The following is an 8983-nucleotide window of genomic DNA, read 5'->3' on the forward strand; positions in this document are numbered from 1 at the left end:
GTGACCGGCCAAACGGTGAGTCAGCGAGTCCTACCTCTCCAACACAGTGCTATGCAAGTGAAATAAAAGCTAGGCCACATATGCAATTGTTTATTTCCTGGTGGACACATGAAAAAAAATTTTTTTAAGAAAGAGATGATATGAATGTTATTAATACATTTTATTTAATCCAATATATCCAAAATACTATTTTTCAAGATGTAATCAATATAAAACATTATTTTTAATGGATTTTTTAAAACTTTATTGTAATGTTTATTTATTTTGAGAGAGAGAGAGTAAGTGCATAAGGGGCAGAGAGAGAGAGAGGGAGAGAGAGATTCCCAAGCAGTCCCCACGCTGTCAGCATAGAGCCCTACACAGGGCTGGAACTCACAAACCATGAGATCATGACCTGAGCTGAAAACAAGAGTCTGATACTTAACCAACTAAGCCACCCAGGCGCCCCAATATAAAACATCACTAATGAGATGTTTCATTGTGTGTGTGTGTGTGTGTGTGTGTGTGTGTGTGTGTGTGAAATCCTCAAAATTTGCTATGTTTTACACATAGAGCACAGCTCAGTCCATGCTAGCTGCATCTCAAAGCTAATGCTATTATACTGGGCAACGTACGTAGATCCTCTGTAAGAGATCTCTGTCCGGGATATTGCCAAGACACTCAGGTGCCTCATCAGCGTCTTGCTCCAAACCACGATTGCCCTGGAACCCTAGTCTTCCAGCCAGGAATGACCCACGTTAGATGAAACATTCGGGATTGGCACCAAACCCAAGTGCCACTGGGCAAATACAGACAGGCTCCTTTGCAGGACTTGTCCCTTGACCTTTGGACTGATGGTAACATGAGGATTTAAAACAAGCCGAACTCAAAATTGAGGTGAGCCCAGCATTCATTTGGAAGACAAACTGGGCGCTATCGCTATGCAGCAAAAGTAGTGCCATTACTGAGGCTCTCCTCCTTTTCTCCCCCAGAGGTCTGAGGAGTGGATCTTGCATTCTGATAGACTGAGAAGTCTTTCTTAAGCAACTTTTTTTAATTGAAGTATAGGTGACACACAATGTTCTATTAGTTTCAGGTGTACAGTGTAGTAATACAACAGTTTTATATATTATGCTACGCTCGCCACAATAAGGGTGGTAATCATCTTTCCGGCACAACACTATTACAATGTTATTGACTATTCCCGATGCTGTATTTTTAGTCCCTGTGACTTACTTATTTTATAAATAAAGGGCATGTTTGTACCTCTTAATCCCCTTTGTTGATTTCACCCCTCCCTTCTGGGAATCACTGGTTAGTTCTCTATATTTATAAATGAGTCTGTTTTGGTTTCGAAGTTTGTTTTGTCTTATCTTTTAGATTTTACACGTAAGTGAAATCATATAGTATTTGTCTTTCTCTGACTTATTTCGCTTAGCATAATACCCTTTAGGTCCATCTTGTCATAAATGGCAAGATCCCATTCATTTTACAGCAGAGTAATAATCCTTTGTGTGTGTGTGAGAGAGAGAGCGAAAGAGAGAGAGACATCTTCTCTCTTCATTCATCTATCAATAGACACTAAGGTTGTTTCCATAACTTGGCTTTTGTAAATAATGCTATAATGAACGTGTATATTTGGGGGGGAGGGTAAATACCCAATACTTCATGGGATGGTATTTCTCTTTTTAATGTTTTAAAATTTTTTTCTAAGGTTTTATTTATTTTTGAGACAGAGAGAGACAGCGTGAGCAGGGGAGACTCAGAGAGAGAGGGAGATACAGAATCTGAAACAGGCTCCAGGCTCTGAGCTAGCTGTCAGCTCAGAGCCCAACACGGGGCTCGAACCTACAAACTGCGAGATCATGACCTGAGATGAAGCCAGACGCTTAACCAAATGAGCCACCCAGGCGCCCTCTTTTTAATTTTTTGAGGAACCTCCAGAGTGTCAACTGTTCCACAGTGACCGCAACAATTTACATTACTGCCAACAGTGCACAAGCGTTCCCTTTTCTTCCCATCTGCACCAATATTTATTTCTTGTTGAAACAGCTTTCTTAAACAGAAAGGATATTTTTTACTTTCCTAAAACAACTGTTAAGAAAATGTCACGTAACCAAAATGATAGTGACCTTGCTGTATCCTTGCCTTGCAAAAGACTTAGCCGATACCAGGATCAGATGAAAGAACGTTTTATGCAACTTAATTCAACTTATCAATGGCCAACTGCTTTTGAATCCCTATAAAGCAGAGTACATCAGAGAGTATCCATTTGTAGAGAACAAAGTTACACATGGAGCCAAATTACATATTTTAGATGATTTGGTGGTTGTAGTGTCTGTCCTGGTAAGTACTGTGCTCTGAACACATATATGGAAGTCCATTCTCACTTTTACTCTCCTGTATCTTCATTACGGCTTTTTAAAAGTATATTATAGAAATATATATTTTAAAAGTGAAAGTTTCCTATAATGTTAATTGTATATATTCTTCCATATTTTCCTATGTATACAAACTTGGTTTTTTATTTTTTCCAAATGAAGCTCATATACAGGGCACCTGAGTGGCTCAGTCGGTTGAGCATTCGACTCGATTTCTGCTCAGGTCATGATCCCAGGGTCATGGGGTCAAACAGCATTGGGCTCCACTGGAACCTGCTTAAGATTCTCTCTCTCTCCCTGTGTCCCACTCCCCAGCTCACTCTCGCTCTCTCTCTCTCTCTAAAATAAAAAAATGATGCTCATAGAATTCATATTTCAATATTAATTATATTTATTAAATATGATATCAGGGCAGCTGAGTGGCTCAGTCGCAAAAGCATACAACTCTTCATCTCGGAGTTGTGAGTTTGAGCCCCACATCGGGTATAGAGATTACTAAAAAAAAATGAACTTTAAAAAAATGACATGAAAAGGATTAAAATATAGGAAGTAAAGTGAGGCTCCCTTCCTCTTGGTTCCCTAGCCAGATAGGTCCCCTTTCCAAAGGCAACCACTGTTAGCAATCTCTTATGTATCTTTCTAAAGATGTTCTGTGCAAAGGACTCTATATAAATATTTTTTTCTTCTTTTTAGAAGAAATTATATTATTCTATACACAATGTTTATCCTTTTTTGACTTAATGCAATTTGGAAATCCTTCCATATCTGTATATGAAAAGCTGCCTCATTCTTTTCTAGGTCTGTTGTATCTTTTAGACTGCCCGTTAACTCATTTCTCCTATGGATATTTAGATTGTTTTCAATATTTGGAGATGTAAACAATGACATAATAAATAGCTATGCCCTTGTGTCATTTCAAAAGAGAATATTTCTACAGGATGAATTTTTAGAATTAAAGTAACTAGGTCAAAGGGTATATGCACTTTAAATTCCGATGAGGAGCACCTGGGTGGCTTAGTCAGTTAAGCATCTGACTTTGGCTCAGGTCATGATCTCACAGTTTGTGAGTTCAAGCCCCACATGGGGATCTGAGCTGACAGCACTGGGCATGCTTGAGATTCACTTCCTCCCCCTCTGTCCCTCCCTAGCTCTCTCTCTCTCTCAAAAAATAAGCATTAAAAAAGGAAGAAGAAAAAATATAAACAAATTCTCATTAGATGTTGTCAAATGGTACTCCCTAGAAACATTCGCCGATTTGCAGTTCCACTTGTACAGTATTCATCAGCTGGCAGCTGGAAAAAGAGAATCTCCTTCAGATTTAGTTTAATTTTCTTTTCTCTTGTAAGTAACCACAGGGAAGAGACATTTGTATTTCCTTCTCTGAGAATTGCCTGTTCATATCCTTTGCCCATTTTTCCATTTCATTGTTGTTTTTGGTCTTGAGTTGTATGAGCTCTTTAAGAAATAGGTACTTGGTGCTTTGTTTGAGGCTTATTATTAGTCTGTTGATGTTGCTCATGATGGTTTTTATCATGCAAAAGAATTTTTTTTAAGTTTTTATGTAGCTAACTTTATAAATCTTTTCTTTTTCATTGAGCTCCTTAGATGACTGTGACAGTCATTCATTTATTTACTCAACCAATATTTATTGAGAGTGTACTATGGGTCACGAAGTTCTTTTTTTTTTAATGTTTTTTTATTTATATTTGAGAGAGAGAGAGAGAGAGAGAGAGAGAGACAGTTTGAGCAGGGGAGGGTCAGAGAAAGAGGGTGACACAGAATCTGAAGCAGGCTCCAGGCTCTGAGCTGTCAGCACAGAGCCTGACGCGGGGCTTGAACCCATGAACCGCGAGATCATGACCTGAGCTGAAGCCGGCTGCTCAACAACTGAGCCACCCAGGCGCCCCATGAAGTTCTAGGTACAGCAGTGAACGACACAGAACAAGGGCAGCACTAATGAAGCTTATATCAATCATTGTGGAATATTTGGAGAAGCCAAATCTACTGCACTCAGATTACTTTTGTTTGTTTTACTTAACATATCACAAACATCTTCCTGTAGCAATTATAGACATTTATCGAATTCTTTTTCCTGGTTCTAGTATTCTGGTTTCAGCACACATCATAAATGCTGTAACCAGGTCCTTGCTGAGCCCATACTCATAATCAAGGGTCAGCCGACTCTTTAGGGCCGAATCATAAGTATTTAAGGCTTGATGAACCTTAAGGCTCATCACAGCTGTTCAACCCTGCTGTTATGACACAAAAGCAGCCATCAACAACACCTTTAAAAAATGAGCATGTCCGTGTTCCAGCAAAACTTGATTTATGGATGTCCAGACTGGGAATTCACATAATCTGCACGTCACACAAAATACTGTATTTATTTTTATTTTTTTTCCCCAGCCACTTAAAAATATTAAAAAAAACAAAACAAACCCTCACCCTTACAAAACAAACATAAAAACAGAATGCGGGCTAGATTTGGCATGTGGGCCACAGTTCACTGACCTCCGCTCTAGACCATTCTGAGGCATGGCCTCCCAAATGTACTCTAAGCTACACATTTCAGTGGCCTCTTTTAAAATCAGATTATGAAACAAGGGAGAACTTCATTGCCAAGGCCAACAATGGTAATAACAATAGTTACAGAAATAACGATAATAATAAATCACATCCTCCACTGCAGTAAAGAAAGGCCTGGCCCCAGTGTGTCCAGTCCTTACCACAGTATAGCTCTGGTTGAATGATTAAGGCACCAGGTTCACGCCAGAATCATGCCACACATTCAGTGAGCCCTCGCATCCTGGCTGACTTTCACTCATCAATGTCTCTGCTAATCCTGTTTTGTTTTCCTTCATTGCACTCAGGACACCTGACATTACATTACATATTCACGTGTTTCTTGTCTATCTCCCCACTAGCACGAGAGCAGGAACTTTGTCCGCCCTACTCATTGTTTATTCCCAGAGCCTAGAACCAGCCTTGGCATATGGTGCATATGGTGTGTGTGCAATACACATTTGTCGACTGCATGAGTCACCTCTCTTCATAAAGCCCCCACTTGGCATTGGGCAGGTAGAGCTTCATAAATATGGAAAGTATTACTGCAAATAGAACTCACTGCTTCAGAGAGCATCAGTTAGGCCCAGATTACTGTTGGCTAATGTCTCTGTGCAGCTGGATAGATTGGGGAGAAGAGGCAAATGGGGGTGGGAGTTGGGAGCAGCTCACATTTTCTTCATTGTCGTATACTTCCTCCCTGACTCAAAGGATAAATAAGGGCCGTTTCGATGACCAAACACTTAACCACCAAGGATGAACTGGTCCAGAAATAGCCAAACCAGAGCCTGAGAACAATAGGTCAGCACCTACATGCTTTGCTTTTGACTCTTAAGCTGGAAGAAGCAATTTCTCTGCTTGGGTTCCCAAAGCAAAATTTCTTTGCATTGACGCAAAGTCAAAACCAAAGCACTTAGGTGCCTACCTGTTGTTCTCAAGCTCTAGTTTGGCCACTTCTGGACTAGTTCATCATTACTGAACATTTCTGCATGCTAATGAGGAATGAAAATATGAAATTTTCATGGTGTGAAATAAATTCTGGTTTTTGTGTGTGATTTATGGAAAACTGACTTTTTTCCAAAAATGTTTCTTAATAATGTTTATAATTTTTATTTTATTCGATTTTAGAGAGAGAGCACACACACAAGCTGGGGAGGTGGGCAGAGGGAGAGAGAGAATCTTAAGCAGACTCATGCTCAGTGTGGAGCCTGATGGGGGCTCAGTCTCACGACCCTGGATCATGATCTGAGCCAAAATCAAGAGTCAGATGCTCACCAAGAGTTGGACATTCAACCGACTGAGCCACTCAGGCAGCCCCATATAATATTATATTTTAAGTAGAACACAGCTGAATTTTAAGAAGGAAAGTAAGCCTTCTAGAGGAAGCAATACAGAAACCCCTAAGTAAACTTCTTATCAGGCTGAACACTCCAGATGGTGGTTATTGAAGACGGTTACAGTTTTGTTGCCTCCATAGTCATCTGCTGAATAGTTGTCTAATCTAATTAGCTCCTAAGGTCAGGCACAAAACAAAGAAATACCAATCACTGAAAATGTTGCGATTGCCAAGTATGTAAGAAGCATTTTTGGACACGAGCTGGGGGATATATGGATGAGGTTCAGGGCAGATACAAGAGGAATGTTCTGACAAGGTCTTTGTCTGACAGTGATTCCAATGAAGTGGAGACTGTAGGAATCCAAGACAAGGGGCTTTTTGGTCTCACGGCCACACCGTCACACGGAGTGTTATTTATACCCATTGTGAAATTGGTGGGGGGGGGATCGATTATTAATCACAAAAGTAATTTCCATCCTTAAAACTTTTTCTAAATTTAAATATCACCCTAGTGCATTCAGGTCTTTGGATGCCTGTTTTGTGATGACAAAAAATAAAATAAAATAAAATAAAATAAAATAAAATAAAATAAAGTGAAGTGAAATGAAATGAAATGAAATGAAATGAAATAAAATAAAATTAAAAAGCACCCCATTGTAAAAAATGAACTTCCTTTCTACCATGAGTATTGAAAAGATCCATTAAGTATGTGCAGTGCACCTACAGTGCACACAGCGAGGTGCTAAGATACAGTGGAGTAAGACAAATAAGAAGCTCGTAGTCTAGTACGTTTATCACTTCTTACGTCTTTGTTGTCCATATGTGTTCAGTCTCTGGTGAAGTAAAAGGAAAAAAAAACAGGTACGAACAGATCCTGTGGGAGCTATATGGGACATATAAAATAAGCCCGGCTTTGTTGAAAAGCATTCTCACTTCCTATGCAATTGGCATGTGGTAATTATATTTGCTTTCTAATTCCTAATGAGCGCTTCTTAAGTAATTGGCACCCTGTTCGGTCTCCCCAGTACTAAGAATTACACTGGATAACCTCCACGGAAGTGGTGTGTGTGTAATTTGATGAACTAGAAGGCTAAGGCATCCACTGTAATTGAAATCAGTTTCCCTGTTGCATTTAATATTGGCATCCAAAGAAGGGGAAGAGAAGTCATGTATAATTATGATTAAAAGGAAGTTTCTCAGGCATTTCGAGGGCTCCTTCGTACAATGACCTAGGGACGAACTGGGTAACGGCATGCTATTCCCATGGCGTGGAGCCTAGAAGTCTGTAGTGAAGAATCAACTGCTGAGGTCAGTTCACTTCAATTCAGCAAGTCAGACACCAACTACCTGACAGTCACTTCGCTAGTTATGAATTTTTAAAAGAAGGAAAAATAAAGTAATCTCAGAAGCTCTTTGTTTTTCTTCAAAGAGTGTACTGTTTACTGGGGAAGACAGGACACAGAAACAAATGGAGGCGATAGTTTATGATACAAGTACTTTGAATTCCTTGGCACTTATGGGACAGAAAAAATATATCATTATCTGTAGAAGAAGTTTGCTATTATTACTTATTAGGAAGCAGAGTAGAGGTGGTAGATGGGAAAAACTGGAGTGAGTTACAGTGAAAGCATGGAAATAGCAGTCTTGACTGACATGTTCCCAAATCCTCAAATTCTTTCTTACGCAATTCAAATCACCATCACAGTTATACTTATGGGCTTTCAGAGTTACAAAAGTCTAATATATTTGCCTGAAAGAAATAATCACCTTCAAAAGTAGCAGGGGAGAGGCCAGTTCAAGACGGCAGGCTAAGTGTTTATCTCTTATATAAATAGTATATATCTCACCCCAACCCCCATTGAGATAACAGAAAAGATACCCTAACAAGAATTGGTTTATAACAACTATAAAAACAAGGTAAGTGTTATTAACAAAACAAGATATCTTATCTAACTTCTGGACATCAAGAGCAGAAGCACGGCACGGGAGAAGTGAGGGAACTGCTAAGTTCTCGATGTAAATGCCATAAATCTGGACAGTGATGGCATCGCTGAGACAAGTCTGGAGTGCAGGGAGAGGGGAGTGCAATGCAAATTACACACAAGGTAAAATTGTAAGAGCTTTATGTAAGGTTATTGGTGTAACCACTGAATCAACTGAACATAGACAAAAAATCAGGAGCTGAGGTGGAAATGGAATAAAAGCACTGAATTCTTAGGGGGCCTGGGTGGCTTAACAGGTTAAGTGTCCAACTCCAGCTCAAGTCATGATCTCATGGTTCATGAGTTCAAGTCCCGCATGGAGCTCTGTGCTAACAGCACAAAACCTGCTTGGGATTCTCCTCCCCCGACACGCACATGCGCTCTCTCTCTCTCTCTTTCTTTCTTTCTCAATATAAATAAACTTGAAAAAAAGGCACTAAATTCTTAACCTTTCTTATCAAGTTGATAGATACTATCTAATGTTAGGAGCTTAAGAAGTAATTTGGAACTGTTGGGATAACAACCCAAAGCAGTAACACGAGGCATGATTACAACCATTCACCTCTGAGATATGGAATGCCTGAGAGGAGCAATGAACAAAGACAGTTTTAGTTTCACACCTTCTGCACTATTTGATTTTTTTAAACAAGTGTAGGGAACATTTTTATAATGAACTAATAGGAAGGTGAATGGCAGAACAAATAAACATTCTGAACTTATCAACAAGAATGAGATACTTTATA

This window comes from Suricata suricatta, chromosome 14 (assembly GCF_006229205.1).
Source record: "Suricata suricatta isolate VVHF042 chromosome 14, meerkat_22Aug2017_6uvM2_HiC, whole genome shotgun sequence".
Classification (NCBI taxonomy): Eukaryota; Metazoa; Chordata; class Mammalia; order Carnivora; family Herpestidae; genus Suricata; species Suricata suricatta.